The following is a 22321-nucleotide window of genomic DNA, read 5'->3' on the forward strand; positions in this document are numbered from 1 at the left end:
TGCTAGTTCCTGAGTGTGTGAGTGTGAGGTGTGTGTGTGTGTGTGTGTGTGTGTGTTATGTGTGTGTGCGTATTACTTGTATTCACATAACACGTTTCCCATGTGGCAGTCAGACAGCTCACAGATGTTCATGCTCACTTCCTACCCTGTGGGTCCTGAAGACTGCACCAGGCCATCAGGTTCAGCAGTCACCTTTCCCTGCTGAGTCATCTTGCTGGCTCGTCTCTATTGTACATTTAAAGGTAAAGTCCACTGGTGAACTGGAGTTGTTGCTGCCAGTAAATCCTTGGCGCTTTCTGTAGAGACAACCTCACCAGCACTGGGTATCCAGCCATAGCTGGCCTGTTAACGTGGGTGTTGGGCATACAAGTCATGTCTTCGTAGTAGCACAGTAAACATTTTACTGGTGGAACTATCTCCCCAGCTGCTTAGTTTGGGCTTCCCTCTCAGAGTTAGGTGTAGACCTTTCCTGGAAAAAACTCACCAAAAAGAATCCACAGCCCACTTCCAGGAGTGTGTAGCAGGTTTAACAATCTCTGGACAATGGGAAGGATCCAAACTCCAAAGAGTCTATCCATGACAGACCCAAAGAGTTTATCCATGACGGACGCCTGGACCCTAGTCGTCCTCGGGCAAGAGCCAGCAGGGCTGAGGGTCAGGTCTGACAAGGCTGCTTGAACCCTACTTCCCTTCCTGTCCTCTCTGCTTCCTAAGAGTCCTCCTTGTCCCAGTTTCTGTTGTCTTCTTTTTCACTGAGGTTTTTTATTCTGGATCTATGAATGTCCAGAAGAAAGGACTACATTACCCAGGCTCCCTTGCAACTAGATGTAGCTTCAGTAAGAAATATTCTGCCCAGTGGTAAGGCTAAGGGAGTCGGGTGTTAGCTCACACTTGGGTCCTTAAAGTTAGGATTGTACCTCCCACCCCTTCCTCTAACCAGCTGCTTAAAATAAGATCTGAGCATGATGGCACATGCCTTTCATGCCAGCACCTGGGAGACAGAGGAGAGGCAGGCAGATCTCTGTGAGTTCAAGGCCAGCCAGGTCTACAAAGTGAATTTTAGTTCAGTTAGGGGCCACACAGTGAGACTCTGTCTAAAAACAGAACCAAGAGAAAGGAAAGACTAGGGAAGATGCATTAGAAATGGTCAAAAGCGAAAGATTGTGGGTTTCACGCTCAGGCTGGACCTCCCTAGAGCTATCAGATGGGGAAGGATGTCTTGTTTGGGCCACTCTCATCTTGGGGTCTGGAGTTAACTGTAGCCCGACCCTGTCTTCCACTTCTGCTTCTCTCCTTCACTCCCCTCTCCTGCTGTCTGGTTTCTTCCTGCTCCTTCCTCTTCTGCCTTCTCCCCCAGATTCTCAGACTCTCCCCCCTCTTACTCCCGTCTACTCTCCATGACCCTGTTCTAAAGTGGTCTGCTGAGGACACAGGAAGGCCTCCTGCTATCCAGCCTGTGTGGACATGTCCCTATCCCAAGGACTCTGCCCTGCCAGAGATGTGTCTCCGCCTACAGGAGCCTCAGGCCAGATTCAGCTATGTGCCCTGACGGTGCCCTCTTCCCTGGGAAGGAACAGAAAGCCAGCCAAAGTGCTAACCCAAGTGGCTCATGCCAGTGCCCAACTATGCCTATGGCTCTGTGGTGACTGTGGAGATGCCTGTGATTGAATGCTACCCCCGGCTAAAGACCATCTGGCTGTACCCTCTGGCTTCCTCAGAAGAGACCACTCTTGAGTGTCTGTGCAGCTGAAGCCAGCCTTACCGGGGAGCCGATCACTGCTATTACCCTTCAGTCCCAGTTCCAAGGTGCCCAGGTGGCAGGAGATAGGCAAAGAGGGCCATCCCACAAACCACAGTGCAGGCCGCCATGACTTGCCCTCCTAATCCCCTTGCCAGCCTTCTGTCCCACAGCTCTCACAGTGACAGATGGTGCCTTGAAGCCAAGCCCTGGGCTGGAGCCCAGGGGGACCATGTCAGCTGTGACAGGGTTCCCCTTTCATCCTCCAGTCTAGGGTTGGGGCAGTCCCAGCTCTTCACCTGGCTCAACAGGGCTTAGCAGGCCTGGGGCTGAACTGCAGAAAGCCACATGGCAGAGTTGTAACAGCCTTTTGGAAACAGAGGCCTGGCTGAGAGAAGAGAGAGAAGACTCTGGGCTGAGTAGGAGAGCACAGAGCAGCCATACTGGGTTTCTCTTCCAGCTAGTGGCATCAATGACAGACTGGGCTTCAGTCCTTGGGAGCAGAAGAAGGGCACTTGTTCACATCCAGCATGGTCTCAGAGACAGTCTATTGGGACCACCCCTTGATCCTAGATACCGTTCTCACCCCTCCACCCACCCTCAGCAAGCTAAGGTCCTTGATCCAGGCTAGCTAGGGAGGGGGAGGATAGCTTCAGCCGACTGCTGGGAAGCATGGCACAGCCTGCGCAGTGTCGGGTACTGTGATGTCACATCAGAATTCTCCAAAGGCTTTCCATCTGGAGTCAACACCACCCTCACAGCTGCTCCCAGCGTGGTGGCCCCTGCCAGCCTTGGGCTGGATTGAGTGACTGTCCCTCTGGAAGCCAAGTCTTAGGCTTAGGATGAACAGATTCAAAGACAACTTTTCTCACAAGAGAAGCTTAAGGCAGGGATCTACTGAAACGGTGGGACGGTACTTGGGGGGTGAACGATAGAGAAACCTGGAAGAAGCTTCCTGCTCCCACCCTCCTCCCCACACTGTCCAATATGCGCTATGGCTTCTGTGGCTTTACCTCATTATGAATGTCCTCTCTCCACCTGGTAAATTCCATTCAGCCTTCAAGAAGCCAGCTCAGATGTCCCTGACACTGGCCTCATGTTCTGCCTCTCTCCTCACGAACAGATTCATTAAAGCCCCCAGCAGCTCCACACACGAGCACGGTGTGCCCACTGCTGTGTTAGCAGATGGCCTCACAGCCACCTGTCTTTCAACCCTGCCAGCCAGCAGGGGCTCAAGGGCAGCAGAGGTGGTCTGGCAGAGCCCAGGAATGACTTGTCTTCCTTAGACACATGACCACGAAGACCTGTCCTCAGGGGTTACAGACAGATATATCACCCTCACCCTGGTGACACGTTTGTCCTTGCTGAGGATACATTCGGGTTGTTAGCAAATAGTGAGGGAATGCATCTAAATAGGCCTTTATTTGGCAAGGGGCGTAGCTCCTTGGTAGAGCTCTGCTCAGCATGCATTAATCCCTAAGTTTTAGGTCCCAGGTAAAGCATAAAAGTAGGAGAATCAGAACCTTAAGGTCATCCTTAGCTAAATAGCTCGCTCGAGATCAGCCTGTGCTACAAGAGACTCCATCTAAAAATTAAACATGTTTTTGAGAAGATGTTTATTTATCATAGCCTCTCTACAACTCTCGCGGTCCACTAGAGCTTCTCACAAGGCCACTGGGTCAATTAAGGTTGATCTTAGTTATGGAGGGAGAATTATAAAAATACTAAAAATCAAACTGCCCTTGTGAAACCAAAAGTACCTGAACAGTTTCTGTCCCCAGGAAGCCAGTAAAGAAAGGAGGACCAGGGGACCCGCTGTCTGGGTGCCCTCTCATTGGCACAGGACCAGGGGACCCGCTGTCTGGGTGCCCTCTCATTGGCACAGGACCAGGGGACCTGCTGTCTGGGTGCCCTCTCATTGGCACAGGACCAGGTAAAATGCTTTATCAGAGCCAAAATGTATGCTTTGGTTCACCAAGAAGATGTATGACAATAAAATTTGTGGTCGTTTAAAAAGAGGTGACAAAGTGATTGACAAGAAAATATAGCACAGCAGTGAGCTAGGGTCACATTATGCCCAGTTCCAGAAAACCAATGTTGACAACAAGGGCCTAGAGAGTTCCGTGAAATCATCACCCGTGAGCAGAGGTGAAACCAGCCCATGCTAGGGATTGAATGAACGCTTGTGATGTACCCATAGGCTGTTTTGAAGAGTTCTGATGGGACTAGGGAGATGGCTCAGCAGCTGTCCTTCCAGAGGACTAGGGTTCAATACCCAGCAGCCACACGGCAGCTTACAACTGGCAACTCTAAGACGCGACACCCTCACACAGACGTACATGCAAACAAAACACCAGTGCACATAAAATAAATACATCACTTTTTTAAAAAGAGCTCTGTTGTGTAACTTTTCTTGAGGATACACGAACTCATATCTGATTACCCCAAATAGGGCACCAGTAAGAGAGCAAAGAAACAGTTCTGGGCCAGTGAAGTGAGTAGCTCAGTGTATAAAGGCGCTTGCTGCCAAATCCGATGGCCGGAGTTCAATACCCAGGACCCACGGCATGGAAGGCTAGACCTGAGTCCTGCAAGTTGTCTTTGACCTGGAAAGAGTGGCATGACACATAGGCCTTCCTCCCACATATACATTCACATGGACAAGCACACACACATGCACACACCGGCAAATAAATGTAATAAAGGATAAAATAAAACTCCAGCTCCGAGTGACAGTGAGTTAATTGTGCTTACAGAAACACAGTGAGAGATTGCTTACAGCACTATGGATGGCTCCAAAAACAGCCGCATCACCAAAAGCCTCCCCTCCCCCTACATGGAGGACAGCCTGCCTTCAGTGACTCCCCTCAGCTGCATTAGCATCACCGTGTGCAGCTGGGTTGGAGGGGCGGGTGCAAGAGGATGTGAGTGGCAGGTCTCAGATGAGAGTCTGATGACCTTCAACTCCTTCTGCGAGGAAATACTGGCAACAGCACATCGGTGACAGCAACCCCTGGTCTGTAGTACAGCACTTGACAGCAAGTTCTTATCCCAAGTATTCAAATCTTCACATGTGCCTCAGACGGCCCTGTTTCACCAGAACAGAGCCCCTGAACATTTTAGGTGACCAGAGAAAGATTTCAGGTGAGGAAACTCAGTAACAACTCAAGGAGCAGGCACCACCCTGTCTGAGGGGAATCACATTTTCTAGGATGGCAGCTATTCATCCCAAAGGCATTTAGAGGATGAGAATTACCCACAGGAATTCTCGGTCTGGGACTGAAGAGCTGGCTCAGAGTTAGGAGCACCTTCTGTTTGTCCAGAAGACGGACCCAAGCTTGATTCCCAGCACCCATATCAGGTTCACAGCCACCTGTAACCTCAGCTCCAGCGTGATGTGACATCTCTGGCTTCTGAGAGCTTGTGCACTCACATGTACATGCACACATACACATAATTTAAAAATTTAGGAAACAGTTTTTCTTCTAAGATATGTATCTTTTCATATTTTGCTGTTTTTTTAATCTGGGTTCATTAAAATGGTGCTGTTGCTTAGTGATTTGCATTTCTTGCTCATCCAAAACAGTTAAATATTATTGCAGCTGACACCATTGTGTGTGTGTGTGTGTGTGTGTGTGTGTGTGTGTGTGTGTGTGGGTGCCTGTGCATGTGTGTGTGTGTGCACAAGTGCACGTTCATGCCCCACATATGTGCCCCACAGACGATGGCATCAGATCTCCTGGAGCTAGAGTTACAGGTAGTTATGAGACGCCCACTGTAGGTTTGGGAAAATGATCTTGGGTCCTGTGGAAGAGCAGCAAATGCTTTTCGGTGTTGAGTCATTTCTCCAGCCCCTACCAGCCTCGAATTTGTTATAGAGCAAAAGATGACTTTGCGTTTCTAACTTTCATGCCTCTACCCCCTGAATTCTAAGATGATAGGCGTGTACCCCCATGGTTGGGTTATGGGGTGATGGAGAGCTATCCCAGAGTTCCATGCATGTTAGCCAAGCAGTGTACCAAAAGGCTACATCTGCAGGCCCTGCAACTGACACCATCTCCAAGGTGTGAAAATAAACCAGTGATCTAAATGGAACTGAAAGCCATTTAAGATATTGGGGTTTGTTCTTGTGTTTTGTTTTGTTTTGCTAAAACTTGCAAGGACACTCTAAAAGGCAGAATTTCAAATGAACATTGACTTTTAAAATGTTTACTTATTTTTAATTAATTTTTAATTTACATGTGCCAGTGGTTTGCCTGCAAGTATATTAGCACACTGCATGTGCCTGGTGCCCAGAGATTATGAGCAACCACGTGGGAGCTGATACGCAAACGTGGGTCCTTTGTGAAAGCAGCAAGTGCTGTTAACCAATGAGACAGCTGCCCGACCCCCATGAATACATTTTTTTAAAGAAAAGGGATGGGGTCTAGGTGTGGTGGTGCACACCTTTAATCTCAGCACTTGGGGGGCAGAGGCAGGCAGATTTGTAAGAATTGGAGGCCAGCCTGGTCTACATAGTGAGTTCCAGGTCAGCCAAGACTGCAGAGACGCTGTCTCACTCTACCACACCACCCAACACCACAAAAAAGTGTGTGTGTGTGTGTGTGTGTGTGTGTGTGTGTGTGTGTGTGTGTGTGTGAACTGGAGAGCTGACTCAGCTTAAGAGTGTGTAACTTCCCCCAGAGAACCTGCCTCTGTCCTGTGGGACTGCTCACACAGCTGTATGTTCAGCTCCAGGGTATCTGACCAATGCCTCTGGCCTCAGCAGACATCTACGTTAATGTGCATATAACTACATATACAGCCGAACACAATTAAAAATAAAATAAAAGTATTTATTAAAATAAAGGAGGGAGGAAAGGGGGGAAAGAGGATGGAAAAGAAGAGGAAGAAAAGGGGTTGGGGATTTAGCTCAGTGGTAGAGTGCTTGCCTAGGAAGTGCAAGGCCCTGGGTTTGGTCCCCAGCTCCAAAAAAAAGAACCAAAAAAAAAAAAAAAAAAGAAGAGGAAGAAAAGGAAAAAACTAGCAGAGGTTTGTAAAATGCTCTGCCTGAGGTGTGGCCGTGACTTGTGAGCCCAGGGCCAGTCCCGCCCCTCTCTCTTGCGTTTGGTTTCCTCAGGATGAACTTTGAGGGTGGCTGCCTAACGTCACCCTCTTGGATTAGCCTGCCCAAAGAGAAGTGGCTGGCGCTAAAATTAACTGTTGGCAAAGCAGAGGTGTCCTACACATGTGACACTGGCGACTGCCTGCTTCTGGGCACACCTGTGGATGGTGCCTGAGGACGGGGGCAGCTGCAGAGGTTGCTGGGCTACAGTGAGCAGGTGGACACAGCAGCATCTCCAGTGACGCCTCTCTCTGTCCCACACTCCAGCCCCTTCTGGGCCAGTCCTGGGTAAGCCCAGAGCTTCACACACCACGGGGTTTCAGCAAAATTCCTAAAATTGTTTAGGAAACAATTTTCCTTCTAAGATATGTATCTTTTATTTTCATATTTTACCACTTTTTAAGTCTGAGTTCATTAAAGTGGTGCTGTTGCTTAATGATTTGAAGAATGAGGGGAGGCGTGAAGGAGTTATTACCTCATCTGGCCAGGCCTGTTTCAGACTTCTTGTCCGGAGAGAGAATGGGGAATTGGGAGGAGACCTGGAATGCCACTGGGGCCATCCTGGCTGGGAAAGGTGTAAGAGGTTCATTCAGTCTCTGTACTAGGCACACTCCTGATACCGTTGCAGGTGAGGGACTCGAGCGGTCATGCGGTCGTGGGTGTGGGCAAAGAAAGGAAGCAAGGCTGGCCACAGCCCACAGCCCATCAGGACTCACAGAAGCAGGCTGCATGGTCTGTGGATGTTTTTTATTGTTGTGTGCGTGTCGAGCTTATGCGTATGTATGTCCTGGGAGGAGGCTGACACTGTTGTCTTTCACAATCACTTTCCACCTTTTATATTGAGTCGGGGTCTCCCCTCACCCCAGAGCTTGCTGGGTCAGCTAGTCTAGCTAGTCAGCTGGCCCCAGGAATCCTCTGCGGCCATCTCCTGAGCCCTGCGGATACAGGACGACCACCATGCCCAGCAGTTTTTAAGTATGTGCTGGGAACCCAAAGTTCAACCCTCAAACTTACATGGAAATTGCTTTGCCCATTCCTGTGTCCCCTGGCCCTTGCTTGTTGTTTTGTTCTGTTTTAGACAGGGTTTCTGCATAGCTTAGGCTAGCCTCTAGCTATGTAGCTGAGGATGGCCTTGAACTCTTCTGTTGAGCCTTTTGCTTTTAACTCCTGAGTGCAGGGGTGACGGGTGAGCATCACCGTGCCCAGTTTATGGGATGCTAAAGATCAAACCCAGGGCTTCAGCCGTGCGGGCAGGGCCACACTCCATCAACTCTATTCCCAGCCCCATCTCTAGAACACTTCACTCACTCTTGCCACCTGCTGCTTTTAACCTGGGACTCACTCCTTACCCAACAGCTTTCAGAACAAGCCTCTTCCTCCGCCTCGGCACATTTTAAAGAGAACTCCCACTGACTCTCAGCTTTGGGATCAACTATAACAAGGACATCCACAAACAGACACCGAACCTCGGGGCACCACTGGGCCAGCCTCTAGCTCATAGTTCCTCTCTTCATGGGATCTCGACTGTCTGTCATGAGATCTTGACTGACTGTCTGTCTGTCGTTGCACTTTAACACTCTGTATCCTGGCTTTCTGTTTAGATGTCCATCGTCCTCAAGGGCAAGCCATAGGATTTCTTTTATTTCATTTCTTTTTTTAATTTATTTTTTCTTTTATTTATTTATTTCTTTATTTATTTCTTTATTTTTATTTATTTATTTCTTTTATTTATTTCTTTTATTTATTTCTTTTATTTCATTGATCTGTGTGGCCCCAGGCCACATCTTAAAGAGAAGCTTGCGGGCCTGGCCCACGCCAAACCTGTTTGAAGATGGAAAAAGTATCCTGTGAGGAGGATTATGAAATGACAGGGATGACGCGAGGGGCTTTCGAAACCTGGGAAGGCATCCGCCCACGTGAATTACAGCCCCTTGCTATTCTTGGTCTTCAGAGGCTCAGGCTTTGACCAGAGCCCGCAGTCAGCTGGGGACAGATCCCTGCAACGCAGGCCTCTGCTGCCGCCTAGTGGCTGCTGGGCTCCTAGTAGCTGAGCTGAGGTTGCCTGATTCTCCAGTTCACCTCTGCTGCCCAATCCCAAAGGGCACTAGGGAGAGCAGAGAGAAGGGCATTCAGGGGCTTCCTTTTTTGAAGTGACCTCCTTTACCTTCCCAAGCATCCACTTTCTTATCGGCAAAATGAAGATGGATCCTACTCCCCAAGGTTGTTGTGTAGATTGAAGGAGACTATGCATGGGAGGTGTTTAATCCTAAATCTCCAGACGATAGCTACTGGAAGTCAGTTGTAGGCCAGGCTGGCCTCAAATTCACTATGAAGCCAAGGATGAGCTTGACCTTCTGACCCTTATGCCTCCATCACTGGAATGCTGGGCTTGTGACCATGCACCACCACACCCTGTTTCTGCAGTGCTGGAGACCAAACCCAGGACCTCGTTTATGTTAGACAAACACAACCAACCTAAGCTGCTTCCCCAGCCCCCGTGGCTACAATTGAAACAAGGAAGCCCTCAGAGACGCCCGTGTTTCATGCCTCTCTGTCACTAGGTGCTTCTGCCCACACAAAATCTCACTCTTCTTTTCCTGCAGTTCTAGTCCTCCAACCCAAGCCCTGTGCATGCCAGGCACTTACACTACCACTGTACTGCATTCCCAGCCCCAGTGCCTGATGTCTGGAATGCTGTGATGGGATGTCTTGTCTCTGTTTTGTACATAGGACCTGGGTCTGCTCAATAGTGCTGGCCAAATGGTGAAGAGTATTATGGGCAAGTTCAACATGCTTCTATCGGCTTTCCTGTGCAGGACGCAAGTAAGCTGGCTTCCTGGTAAACGCACTTGCCATCAAGCCTGTGTTTGACCCCCGGGACCCACTAGGAAGCAGGAAGAGAACTGGCTCCTGTGGGCTGTCCTCTGAGCTCTACACATGTGCACACCCAGCCTCTCACCATAATAAATGTGATTTTTAAAAACTTAAGATTTCTCTGCACGGTCTAAAACTTCTGCATTAAACATAATCACTGTTTGAGGGGTAGGCAGCTATCTCATCTTACAGGCACAATCACTTTAAAAATCACATAAAAAGGTTGGGGATTTAGCTCAGTGGTAGAGCGCTTGCCTAGGAAGCGCAAGGCCCTGGGTTCGGTCCCCAGCTCTGAAAAAAAGAACCAAAAAAAAAAAAATCACATAAAAATGTATTAATGGGGAGCAGTGGGACTAGGGGGGAAGCTGGTGCAGAATTGCATCCTTCCCCAGTGCACAGCCACCTTCTCCAGGTGGCAGTGACAGTACGTGACAAGTGTTCCCTTTCCACATGACTCTCTCTCCCCAGTTCACCCCTGCCTCTCCGTGTTGACAATGAATCATTCCAGGGGATAATTAGGAGTCCCACAGTTCCCTGGAATTCTACACAAGCAATGTCTGATGGCAGGTGTGTGCCTAGCTCAGAAACAGAGTGGAACACCCACCACCACCACCACCCAGGACCTCCGCACACCAGTACGTGGTGGGCCGGGTGCCAGGGCTTTGGTCCTTGGGTGGTCTGGAAACCCAGTCCTTGGCTGATTTGGGATGACGAAGTGTTAGGAGGAAGGCGTTGGTTCACATCACTCATCCTGCCGTCACTATCTGGAGGAGGATGGGGTCCATTTGGGGTCGGCCACACTTCTATACTATGTCCCTTCCCTTTTAAATATTTTTCCTTATTAAACATTTTTGCTTGTGATTCTAAAAGTATACATTTGCTATAGAAACTTTAAAATGTACAGAAAGTCCAGAGACAGCCAAACCCATTCATGATAACCATTCATCTGGTAGGTACCAGTAAGCAGCCCCCAACCCCTTGGGACAAAGGGAGCATCTCAGCCTTCCCAGAACATGCCCAGACAAGGCATGCAGTACCCTGCAACAAACACTGAGGGTGGTTCAATGTGTTTCTTTCCTGTTTTTTTTCTACACATACATCTATTTTGTTTTGTTGAAAGGTGTGTGTACATGTCTGCATGTATGTCTGCATATGCATGTACATGCATGTGTGTGGAGGCCATAGGTTGATGTTAGGTGTCTCCCTCAATCATTCTCCATATTTTTTTTTTTGAGACAGGGTTTCTCACTGAATCTGGAGTTCAATTCTGAAAGCTTAGCTGACTTCCAAGCTCTAGGAATCCTCCTGTCCCCACCTCCCCAGTGCCGGGATTACAATTATGTACCATCATGTCTGGCTTTAAGTGTATATATTTAATATATGTAAGTGTGTGTGAGCATGCCTGTGCGTGTGAGCGTGCCTGGGCTTGTACTAGGAATCAAACTCAGATCCTTACACTTAAAAGGCAAGCAGTTTGCTGAGGGAGCCATCTCTTTAGCCCCTCTTTTTTTTGTTTTGTTTTTGTTCGTTTTGCTTTGGTTTTGATACATAGTCTCTGGTTGAGTTCCTATCCGACCTCCACCCCTCCCCGCCGTGCTGGGTTACAGGCATGCACCACCATGCCTGGCCTTATACCTAGTTATTTTAAGCACTGAGGTCACACTGTATCTCTTTAGGCTACCTACCAAAACTATCACATGTAGCATTGGTTGTTCTCTGATTTCCTTTCTGCAATCCTAAAGATTGCTGTGATTCAATTCTTTGTATTTGTTCTTACGATTTTTCAGTTAGTGTATTAACCAGCATTCCCAGAGAGGCTGACAACACAGTTGTTCTGTCCTTGCAGATGGATGTCTCCATGGTTCCCGGCGAGCTGCTGGTCCTCAGACTGTGTTGGAAGCCTGAGATTCTGGAATCACCAACCGAGTCAGTCACAGCCTGGATGGGAAAATCAGCTTGGCAGCAAGAGGGACCAAAAGATGGAAACCTTTCTTCTTCTCTCTTATCTGGCTGCTTCAAGATGGGGCCCACATTTGGGAGGTGGTCACTCAGTATCAATTAAGGCAATCAAAACAATTCCTCTGAGGCTTCCTGCTCAGGTGATTCTAAATTGTAACAATTTAAACATTAGCATACAAAGCAACCAAATCCATGGTTACATTTTCATACACACATGGTTGTACTTGGCTCACTTCTGCCCTTTCAGTCCCTGCCCCCCCAGTGGGCCCCCTCCCATTGGTTCCTGTCTTTCTCCTAGAGAACGTTCTTCCTGTTGACGTGTGGGGGGTGCGGGGATTCAGAACACACACCTGTAATCTCAGCACTCAGAACACAGAGGCAAGAGGACCCCAGTTTTAAGCCAGTCTGAGCTACACTGTGAGACCTGGACTCAGAAAAACAACACATGGACTAGGGAGATGGCTCAGTGGGTAAAAGATCTTGCTAATCATGAAGACCTAAGTTCAAATTCCCAACACCCACTTAAAAACAACTGGGCATAGCCATGTGGGTCTGCAACTCCAGTACAGTAGAGAACAGAGGCAGGAGGTTTGCTGCGTATACTATGGAGGTATTCTATGTTTTGCTGGCTGACGTTTTAGTTCCAGGCTCAGTGAAAGACCATATCTCACAGGAATAAGGCAGAGAGTAACAGAATATGACACCCTCTGGTTTCTGCACAGTATGCACATGCACTGGTACACATATGTGTACACGCATGTATAATACACAAAGACCTAAAATTTTTAAGCTAAACAATAATGATGGTGATAATAGGAACAATGAAAAACAGAAGAGGAGGAGGGAGAAGAAGGGGAGGAGAAATGAAAACAGAGACAGAATCCAGGAAGCCCAACACCCAAGTCAATCATTTTTGCATTCTAGGGATATAAGGGGCAAAAAAGAAAGAAACCAATAAAGACAGTTAAAAATGCAATTCAGAAATTGAAGTCTGTGTTTTTAGATGAAAAGGCTTCCATGCACCAAAGGTGGGTAAAAGAACCTAACGCATGTGCAGTGCTGTGAGATTTCAGAGCGCCAGAGAATAGGGATGGTTTGATTCAACGTGCTCCACAGGGAGTAGAGCGCACTGATAGACTCCCTGCAGAGCAGCCTCTGGCTTCCCAACAGCCACTCTGAGGAAGGAGACAATGAATCAACTTTGCAAGAAAGATTGTCTCCAGTCTAGACCATATGCCTAGCCAACTGTCAATAAAATATAATTAAAGGGCATTTTCAGATAAGCAAGCTCCCCCAAAATTGGCCTAGTGGTCATCCTTTTTCTAGAAGCTACTGGAGGGTGCACTCTACTAAATAAGTGACAAAGCGTAGAGAGAGAGGGCCAGGAAGCAGGAAGGGTAGCGCAGTCCAGCAGCAGAACCCACAATGAGGATGAAGGCAGAACCCAGGGAAGCAGCCCGGCCTTAGCATGGCTGTGTGCATGATGCCCACTGTCTCAGGTGGCCGTTCTACATGGAGATAGGAGAGACAGATGCCAGGGAATGTAGCCCAGCTCCACCTCCCTCCCCGAAGAGATCTCACTAGCTGGCTTAGAGTCTGCTGTATAGAGCAGACTGGCTTCAAACGCACAGAGATCTATCTGGTGTTGAGGTGAAAGGCATGTGCTACCATACCCAGCCTTCCAGTTTGGTATGTAGTTGAATGGTTCCATCTTTGTGCTGGTGAAGACCCTGCAGTGCCCTCTGGGAGAGAGGCCGTGTGTGTGTGTGTGTGTGTGTGTGTGTGTGTGTGTGTGTGTGAATTGTGCAGCGATGATTAACCAGGCACTGTGGAGGGGAAGGGTAGCTATGTCATTTTAAAAGTCCTGACCTGCAGAGGCTCTTGAAGATGGTAAAGGAGGTAAATCTGAGATCTATGCCTGTGTCTGCTCTCCCATCTTCTTCACAACTCTGAAACCTCTGGGCAGGTTGGTCCTACCAAACCCTTGAGAAGATGCACGATAGCAGCCGTTGGTCCAGTATAGGAGACAAGTTTCAACCATGAGCCTCCCACCATCAGAAATCTCAGCTACCCAAGGGGCAGAAGCCAGCACTTTTTCCTGCACCCTCAGCTATTCACTGAGAACTTATAATGACAGTTTCATTAGACATGTATCTATGATTCGTCTTCAGAACATCCCAGTAGCATGATGTCACCCTAGACAACTCCCCACGGACTGTCAGCTCACAACGCCCCTCCTCAGAGTCATCCTCCAACATGGAGGGATTGGTTATGGTTTATGGGTGACAACAGAAGCCACCTTCGCTGATGGAGAAGTGGCTCTATTAAGACCTAAAAGGGCCAAGTCGTAGGTCAGTGATAGAGCACTTTGTACTGTGCATGAAGCCCTGAGTTCAATCCTCACTCTGGCAGGAAACATTAGAAAGCTCAGGAGTCAGAGGGGTGGAAAAACAGGCACTAGTGGGCTCCCAGAAAATGGCTAGGAGCCCACTGCTGAACTGACCTGCCATGAACCTGGTTTCCATGGTAACTCCAGAAACCAATGCCCTGGTGTTCTCCTGTTAGCAAAGTCACGGCCCCAGCCACACAGTGGGCTCAAAAGCCCGAACATGAACCAGGAGATGCAGGTGCCTAGATTCTGTTTAAGAAAGGTCATACTCACAGGACAAAAACAGTGGGGGCCTCTCCACAAGTGAGGTCTCCCCAAGTAAGGTATGTTCTACTGCCGTCTGACCCAGGTTCCCTCCAAGAATAAGGAGGGGCTGGCAGGTGGCTCAGTCAGAATGCTGCTGCTCAGGGATGAGGACCTGAGAGTTGAGTGACAGTAGTCCCCGCACTTCGGAGGTGAAGACAGGAGACTTAGGATCCCCAGCACCCATCTAAAAGCCAGGCATGGATGCCTATGTCTGTGACGCTGCCCCGAGGGTTAGGAATAGAGATGGGCAGACCCTTGGACCAGTGACCAGAAAGCTTAGCTGAATCAGGGAGCTAAGGTTCAGTGAGAAGTCCTGTTTCCAAAAAAAAAAAGAAAGAAAGAAAGAAAAGTGGAGACTGTCGAAGTAAGACATCAGATGTCATCTTAGGACCTACATACCTGACCTACATGTGCATACCCCCAGAGGCATCTATCTCACACATACACACACACACACACACACAGAGAGAGAGAGAGAGAGAGAGAGAGAGAGAGAGAGAGAGAGAGAGAGAGAAAATGTAGGTGAGTTGGTAGAGTGCTTGCTTAGTATGAAGGTCTAGGTTTGCTCTCCAGCATAGCAGAAGTGGGAGCAGTGGTGTGTAATAATGCCTGCCCTTTGGAGGTGGAGGCAGGAGAATTAGGAGTTCAAGACCGTTCTTAGCTATATAGTAAATTTAAGACCAGCCAGAGACACATGAGACTCGAACTCAAACAAACAAGCAAACAAAACTGTGGAACACTGTCCAGAGACGTAAACTGAATTTGGCAATAATCTAAAGCAAGGGGTGGCCTCCAGGTTTTGTCTGGGGCCAGGGAAGATGCAGGCTCTGCCGTCAAGCCTCACCCAGGGAAGCTTTAAAAACATTGATGTTAATTTGACAAAGCAACTTCATGCCTCTTAACCTCAATAATTAAAAATAAGGTCTGGCCAGATGTGGCGGTGCATAGCTGAAATCCCAGCAGTGAGACTGTGGAAGCAGGAAGGGCCAAAATTCAAGTTGATCCTCAGCTAGTCTTTTCCTAGGTGAGGCCCTGTCTCAAAAGAAAGAAAGTCTATACTGTGTAAGTCTCTTTATTTCGTTTTTCTGCTAATTTAATTTTTTTTTTTTGGTTCTTTTTTTTTCGGAGCTGGGGACCGAACCCAAGGCCTTGCGCTTCCTAGGCAAGCGCTCTACCACTGAGCTAAATCCCCAACCCCTAATTTTTAAAAGCTACACAGGTCCACTAGTGAAAGTTCTTTATGGAATAAAAAAAATTAAAATGGCCTCACAAGAGAGACAGGGGACCAAGATATTTGTCTGTAGCTTCAGACTCTTCTCCAACACTGGCCCTGCCTTGAGAAGACTTGGTTTAACTGTATCAACTCATCAACTCCCTCTCAAAACAAAGACATGAAAGCCATCCTCGAGAAAACTAACTAAGTAACCAACTAACTAACTAACTAACTAGCCCAACTCCTGCTATTTCGTAACATATGAGCACTGAGGATCATTTTCGTGAAGTTAATCCCAGCTCTCAGGAGGTAGAGGCAGGCAAGTCTCCTTCCAAGCTAACCTGGTCTGCAAAATTAGTCCAGGACACACCCAGAGCTACACAGAGAAACCCTGTCTTGGAAGAGAGAGAGAGAGAGAGAGAGAGAGAGAGAGAGAGAGAGAGAGAGAGAGAGAGAGAGAGAGAGAGAACACCACCCCTGGCCTCTAAAGGTCAGTCTCCAGGGGGAGCCCGTAATTCTCATTAAAGCTGAGTGAACTTGGCAGGCAGAACATCTCCCTGTACAACAGGTGCCATGACACCCTGGCCCTGGGAGCGTCCTCAGGGCTCCAGCCAGCATGGAATGGTGCCCAGCTCACCAAGCTCCAAACTCTCTGCCTCATCGTCTAATTTTATTGCATTTTCAAAAGCACCAGAACATGACACTTGGAATTTTAAGGACTTAGTGCCGTAGACACGGAGGATGAGCCGTGCTGCACAGAAGTTTGGTCTCAAAGCTGGTCATCCTGGACCTGGCCTTCTTGGCCCTTCCAAGAGCTAAGTGACCTGCCCTGCCTTGGAAACCAGGGGCCACCAAGGCCCTTCTAATGAACCCCTTGCTCCTTTAAGCTAGCTAGAAGCAGCTCTAATTTTTGACATTGATGAGGCTCTCTGCAGGTATGAAGACTGAGCTTCATAGATGTTAAACGGTTTGCCCTTGACCTCCATACTAGACACACTGGAGCCAAGTTTGCAGCCACTCTGCCCACTTCCCTATCTCTCCCCTTCCATCACGCTGGCTGAAGTTTTAGCATGCCAGCCTTGAGGATTCAAATATGTTTTAGTGCAGGTGAGAGATGGGGTAATAGGGATCTTAAATATTGGTGGTAGAAATGCAAACTGAAAAGAATGTTGGAGTATTCTCCAGAGAAACAGAACTCACAGGACATATGTTTACATTGTGTTACAGGACTGACAGGACTGGACTCACACCGTGCTGGGTAAGAAGTCCTACCATCTGCTCCCCGAAAACAAGTGAACACAGGAAGTCCCTAGCTGAGTCCCAAGAACCAGAGGAACCTACGGTGAATGGCCAGACTCAATTCAAAGGCCTGAGAACCATCTATGTCCAAGGTCTTAATCATTGTTTGTAGCTGATAACACCCAAATTCTTCTCCAGCCTAGACCTCTTCATTGATTTAGATTTGCAAAACCCAGTAACCAGACTGGAGCCTGCCCTGGCCCAAACCTATATCCCAATTCCCACTTTGCCACAGTGTGCATGAGAACCCATATCAGACCATGGGGACCACCTGACATCTGCTCGTGAACCTGGAAGTCAGTTAGACTCTCCCTGCCTTCTGGTCTGTGTATACAGCTCCTCAGTTAAAGCAGCCATTGTACTTTCAGATATGGCTTCACCTCATTCCTTCTCTCCACCTTCACTCCCATGGCCTGAGCCGGGCTATTTATGGTCCAGTGGGTCTCATTCAGAGCGGTACTCTGCCACTGTACGGCTATAACTTCACTTCTGACAGTGAATCTCAAGGCTGATGTGCTTTCGTTCTTCTCGCCCTGTAGATTATGGGAGCTGTGTCCTTGGAGCCTCTAAGTGGCTAAGGTGATCAGAACCCCTCTGCTGACCTATGGTAAAGTCACTAAACTCAGAGGCTGTTTGTTACTGAAGCACAACCTGCTCTTCCTGTCTGAAGTGCCCTCATGGCCCAAGTCACTCAATCTCCCGGGCAACCTCTGGCTTCTATCATTCCGACCACACAGAGCGGTCTGTAGCTTTTGGAGAACGTGGATCAAATCCACATGTGCTCCTTAAGCCCCCACAGCACTTCCTGTGGCGCATAGAAGAAAATACAAACTCTAGGGTTGGGGTGGGGGTTAGTCAACAAAGTGCCAAGCACAGGCACCAGGGGCTCCCAAGGCCCACATAGACTAAGGCTTGGTGGCCAGCACTTGTTACCCCTGAAGATCTCTGCAGATCTCATGCACCAGAGAGTCTAGCCTATTTGACAAGTTTCAGGGCAATGGGGAACACTGTCTCCAAAAAATAAAAGATGTCAGTGTTTGAGTAATAACACACAAGGTTGTCCTGTGACCTCCACACATTCACGCACGTATAGACACTGTGCATGTGCTCTCATACACACGTGTGCACACACACACACACACACACACACACACACACACACACACACGCACGCACACACACAGTAGGACCGGTCTGGACCCTGTCTATTTTCTAGACTGTCTTGTCCCTGCCACAGTACTTCTGGCTGCTTGGTCTTTCAGATCCTGGGCTCTCTCCTGTCTCGGAGCTTCAGCATAAGCTATTCCTTCTGCCTAGAACACTTTCCCACACGGCCTAGGTCTCCTCCTGGCCTTCAATGATACAGCTCGGGGAGGGCACCTGCGCGCCCCACCACTGCTCCCGGTTCAGCCCAGCTCCTAGATTCTCATTGCGTTCTTCTCATGTTTACTTACTCACTGAGTTGCAAGCTGTACAGAGGCCATGTCAGCCCTTGGTAAATATTTCTGAATGGAACAAAGACCGAGAGCAAAGGCAAGTTTCAAAACGCAGTGTGTGAAGCAACCGTGCAGGGCTGACTCAAGAGCTCGCAAATAGCCTTGACCAACTCTGGTGACTGTGGCCCAGCCGCCTCACAAGTTCCTCACATTCCCCAGAAGCCAGTGCCCCTAGCAGGCTGCGGGTTCTCTAGGAGACTCAGCTTGGGGTCTGTTCCCTGCTGGACTCTAGCTGTATACTGCTGTGAGGTCCGCCTAGCACAGGTCCAACCATCGCTGACAACCAGGCAGCCTGGTGGGGGTGGGGCAGGCAAAAGCCGTTGCCATCAAGGTTGGCAGCTCTCTAAAACAGAACAAGGTGACAGTTTCCAGTGCCCACAGATGGAGACCTGTGTAGAGACCCCATCTAGAATTTTCTTCCCACTGAAGAACTGGTATCACCAGCCCTAGCCTGAGGTGCCCAGTTTCCGGTCTCCTCTGCATCCCACTGCATCCTCACAGCTCACATCCTTCGGTCCTCTCCCCTCCCGACACTTCTGGACATACAGGACTTGGGCATGTTGTCCCCATCTCAAAGACAAAGAGACTGTGGCCCAGGGAGGCTAGTACTCTCCTCTGCCTCACATGGTGAGTTTACAGGTGAGCTTAAGTCCAAAGAAGGAAGGTTCGGTCTCCTTCCATCAGAATCCACCACACCAGGGAAATAGGAGTCACAAGACCACTAATCTAATCTTCATAATCTAATCTCTGTCACCTGCTCTTGAGAAGCAGGGAAGAAGGACTCCTTGCTTCTTGGTTTGTGACCTTGGCTTTGGAAGCACAGTGATTTAGCCTGGTAAGTTGCCTGCCTCAACTGAGAGCCCTGGGAGTCAGCTCTTATTGGTCATACCATCTACCCACTTACCGCCACCACCACGCCCAGCTTACTTACCAGACTCACAGCCCGCCCCACCCACAGCACCCATCCCAGACAGTACCTCATCCTCAAGCAATGGAGGCTGAGGACCCAGTATCCCAACCTAACCCTCCTTGGTCTTCAGTTCTGAGTAGAGCTCCCAGCTCCCCTCGGCTGTGTGAGGCAGCCACCAGACAGGCCTGCTAGGGAGAGAGGCTTTGTGCCAACAGGGCAGGTGAGGGGACACTTAGAAGGGCTCCTACTGGGGCTAGGGAAATGGCTGTGATTAAAGTGTAAGGACTGGAGTAGAGTCCCCTAGTTGAGCCTAGGGAGTGACATCTCACCTGTAATTCCAGCCATGGTAGGCAGAGCACGTTGTCAAGCTCAGCATTTGATTGACAGACCCTGCCTTAGTGAGTAAGTGGAAAAGTGAAGGATGACTCCCAACACCCCACACACACACACAGATATACACACACACACACTCATAGACACACACACAGACACACACACACAGACACACACACACAGACACACACACACAGACACACACACACAGACAAACACACACAGATACACACACATAGACACACACACAGACAAACACACACAGATACACACACATAGACACACACAGACAAACACACACAGATACACATACATAGACACACACACAGACAAACACACACAGACACACACACACACACACACACACACGTATGAAGAAGGGAGGGGAGAAAGCCTCCTACTAATTTGATTACAGTTGTGGGAAGAGTATACAAATTAGGAGAGGGGGCAGAACTCAGTTAACCAAATGTTTGCCCAGCACACACAAATGAATCCACACTACGCACTCCGTAAATGGGGCATAGTGGCACACATTGGTAATCCCAGCACTCCATACCCCTATACACACAAAAAATAAAAGTTTTTAAAAACTAAATTTCATTGAAGGCCAGCCTGGGCTACACAGTGACACCCTGCCTCAAGGCATAGCCCAGTGCATCAGCATATCTAGAAGACAACCCAGGGCAATAGGTTTGACAGCTCCTCTGGGCAACACCAATGGGCAGCCATGCTGAGGGCATCCCACTAACCTGAGTCCTCTCTCATTTCGACTTTTTCCAACAGAGCTGGCACTACCTGCAGCTGATGGCCGATTAGGCCTGCAGGAGCACTTGCAGTGTCTTACCTGGATGGTGACCTTCTTTTGGTCAGTTACATCTGGGCCCTAATTTCTCAGCATGTTGCCTAAGGGAATAATGAGAGAGTTTTCCCAACCAGGTCAGGACTTTTTTAATAGAATTCTTTCCCTAGCTCAGGGTTTCTCATCTTGGTATTGTTTCTGTGGGGAAATCAACCCAGTTTTTATCTTTTCCCCTTACACCACCTTTTCCTACAATATAACCTGCTATGAATTTGAACAATACCTGCTTTCTTTCTCTGCCTTGCTTATGAATGTGCAAGTGTGGGTGTGAGAAAAGCCAGAGTTCCCTGGGACAGGGCAGGGCCCCAGGCTTGGGACAGCCGGGGAAGGTGGAGGGGTGGGCTGGGGTCAGTGTCCAATGTGGGCGGCTGAGCTTTTCTGATCCTCAGCTGAGAGTGCCTCACCCTGCGTTAGCACCACCACCGTGAGCTGGTATCTGGGGAGACCTGGGCCTCAACCACTAACCAGGACTGAACGGTTTCCTGGGGTGTTAGACAGCCCAGGGCTTAAACTGAGAAAGTTCCAGAAACCCAAGATATTTCTAGGCTGTGTGAGCACCGCCTCTGGTGAGCTTAGAACTGCCTGTAACCCCAGTTCTAGTGAATCTGATGGCCTCTTATGGCCTCCAAGAGTCTATACAAAGTGCAGACAAGCAGTCACCCACCAGACATGTAAGATACATATTTAAAAAGAAAGAAAAGGAATTGAGGTGGCTACCTCTGTGCCACGAGGCTCTCAGGTGTCAGTTCTGGGAATTCAAGACATTGGAATACCTGTGATGGAGAGGGGGTGAGACTGCGTCTATCCCTAGGCTGACTTCATGTGTGGAATAACCAGGGCATTTATGTGCCACCTCTGAGAGCTCAGTGTCAATGACTTGGAGCAGAGGACAGGCAGGCAGGAATGTCTCTCCTGTACATGAAACAAAATGTTACCTTTCAGTGCATAACTCCCCTGAGGTTTTTTGGGGTTTTTTTTTTAAGTCCCTGCTCCGAGGCCAGGAGGATGGCTCAGTGCTTCAAACACTTACTTGTCTGAGGGCCAGAGTCTGGGTACCCAGAGCTGTGTAAATGTGGAGTGTCTATAGCAGCCTGCCTATGATTCCAGCCTCCCCCAGAACAAGATGGCTGGTAGACAATCATGTCTTCAAGCCCTGGGTCTGGCTGGAAACCCCACCTCATTGATTAGGTAGGTATCTTAGCGAGGGTTCCCATAGCTGTGACATGACACATGACCAAAAGCAACTTGGGGAGGAGAGGGTTTATTTCAGCTTCCATGTCCTAATTACAGTTCACCTGAAGAGAGGTCAGGGCAAGAACCTAAGGTGGGAACTGACGCAGAGGCCACAGAGGAACGCGGTTTACTAGCTTGCTCCTCGTGACTTATTCATACTTTCCCATAGTGCCCAGGAGCACCCGCAGAGTTGGCACCACCCCCAACGAGCTGAGCCTCCCACGTCAATCATCAGTCAAGGAAGTGCTCCACACACTTGACCACAGCCCAGTCCGATGGGGGCCATTTTCTCAACTGAGGTTCCCTCTGCCCAAGTGACTGCAGGTGACATAGAACTAGTGAGGCCAGTGGGAGATGAGTCCCAGCATCAGACACCACACACACACACACACAAAGGGAGAGAGAGAGAGAGAGAGAACCCTACACACACAGAGACCCACATACCACACACCAACATACACATGCATACACACACACACACACACACACACACACACACACACACACACACACAGTGAAATAGGAAAAAAAAGAAAAATAAATAAATAAAATCTTTTAAATGGCCTCTTAAAGAAGTTAAGACATTTTTCTGTATTAGTTGTTGGCAA

The 22321-nt window shown here is 48.8% G+C and overlaps 1 long non-coding RNA gene across 3 annotated transcripts in view; it reads left to right on the forward strand.

Annotated features, from left to right (window-relative positions):
• LOC120102308 (uncharacterized) overlaps nucleotides 1–12651 on the forward strand; it is a 37526-nt gene extending 24875 nt beyond the window's left edge. For 2 of the 3 annotated variants that reach the window (XR_010065825.1, XR_010065822.1), the window contains one exon: nucleotides 11563–12651. This is a non-coding gene — a long non-coding RNA (uncharacterized LOC120102308). Of the gene's footprint in view, nucleotides 1–9572; nucleotides 10014–11562 lie in introns of those variants that run through there. The other variant, XR_010065824.1, reaches the window with a different exon arrangement.
• The last annotated feature ends 9670 nt before the right edge of the window (nucleotides 12652–22321 follow it).

The sequence above is a fragment of the Rattus norvegicus genome, chromosome 4 (assembly GCF_036323735.1).
Source record: "Rattus norvegicus strain BN/NHsdMcwi chromosome 4, GRCr8, whole genome shotgun sequence".
Lineage (NCBI taxonomy): Eukaryota > Metazoa > Chordata > Mammalia > Rodentia > Muridae > Rattus > Rattus norvegicus.